Below are 1,966 nucleotides of genomic sequence, written 5' to 3' on the forward strand. Positions count from 1 at the left end.
GAAAGAAAGAAAGAAAGAAAGAAAGAAAGAAAGAAAGAAAGAAAGAAAGAAAGAAAGAAAGAAAACGAAATACATAAATTTAGTTGTTTTTTTTTTTTTTTAATTCCTGTGAGGTATGGGTTGTTCTTTGATTCCTCCTTTGGATATTCCTTTAACATAACCTTGGTCAGAGTTCAGGAAATTTTATGAAAGAGGGGGGAGACAGAAAGACCTGGAGGGGAGAGGAGCTCCACAAGGAGAACAACAGAACCAAAAAGTCTGGGTCTAGGAGGTCTTTTCTGAGACTGATACTCCAACCAAGGACCATGCATGGGGATAACCTAGAACCCCAGCCCAGATGTAGCCCATGGCAGCTCAGTGTCCAAATGGGCTCCCTAATAAAGAGAGAAGGGGCTGTCCCTAACATGAACTCAGTTGCTGGTTCTTTGATCACTTTTACTTGAGGGGGGAACAGCCTGACCAAGCCATAGAGGAAGACTATGAAAGACAGTCCTGATGCTAAGGTCCTCATAGGCTAGGGTCAGACGAAAGGGGAAGAGGCCTTCCACTCTCAGTGGACTGAGGAAGGGGCATGGAAGGAGATGATGGAGGTATTGGGAGGGACTGAGGATGGGGCTACAGCTGGGATACAAAGTGAATACACTGTAATAAATAAAAAATTGTATTAAAAACAGTCACAGCAGAAAAAATAATTCAAACAACACTTTAGTTACTTTTCAATTTAAGTCAATGAAAATTATATTATTATTAGTATAATCAGATCCTTTCTTTAAATGCACATTTCAGAGAGACACTTATGAGAGTTTAGCAATATACTGTTTTAAAATAACAAATTTCCTGTAAATTTATATTTAACATTAAAATTACGCTTAAATAAAAATTGATTCTTTTAAAAAAAGATCCACCCATAGACATCTGTGACTTGCATGATGTCTTTAAAATAATCTTGCTTATTGTAAAAACATACATGTAAAAATTTAAAATATTTTATATAAAATAAGTATTAAGAAAGCCTTTGCATATGTCTGTTTATAATAATCTGCATTTCAACCTTGTTACTAACTCTATTTCTATGTTGACTTCAATTATTTAAATGGGGATTATCAAGGTATTTTCAGCAATGAGAGGGAAAAAGAAAGAAGAAAAGGAGGTGTAGAAAAAGTGTCCATGTGAATAATTTGGAGAGGACTGAGTGGAATTTACGTATTATATATATATATATATATATATATATATATATATATATATATATATATATATTGCCATCCTCCATATGGATAAGTTTGACTTGACATCAGTTCTCACTCCAGGGAAGGGTAGTGGCAAAAAAACAGTCTTGCATTTGTGTGTTATGTTTACGCTTTTCTATTTTCTTTCCTTGTCTTCTGACAGTCTCACCAAGCCTTTCTTATTTGTGATTAAATAAACATTTCACCACCAATATTTGCCCCTCTACAGTTCAAATGCTTTATTTTCCATTTTTCTTGGTGATTTTTTATAAGTCAGAGACAAATTATACCAGTTAGAATCAAACAGATATGACATATTCATTGAAGTCTATTGTACTAATGAAAGAGACTGTCCTCCACACTACTGCTATCAAAGGCCAGAGAGATTAGAGACTGCTGGGGTTAGCTAGGGTGAGCTGGTGGAAAACCATCACTGAGACTCTTGAAAAGTCTTAAGCACTAGGGTTAGCTATTGGAAAAGCACCAGATGACATTTAGATGAGACTGGCACTGTATACTAACTTATTAGTGTTTGCATGTTGATATTCATGCTAATGGAGTAGCCACATTCCCACAGAAACTAGGGCATATAGACCTGAACAATTTAGGTGATTTATCTATCAAGGGGATGAATTCTAGGTCCTTAAAAAAGAGACACATATTATAGGGCAAAGAATGAATCTACAATCACATGTTAGAATACTCTGAAAATTGGTAATCTTAGGGTGAGGCAGAAA

This window comes from Psammomys obesus, unplaced genomic scaffold (genome assembly GCF_907164565.1).
Source record: "Psammomys obesus unplaced genomic scaffold, mPsaObe1.curated_primary_1811, whole genome shotgun sequence".
Taxonomy (NCBI): domain Eukaryota; kingdom Metazoa; phylum Chordata; class Mammalia; order Rodentia; family Muridae; genus Psammomys; species Psammomys obesus.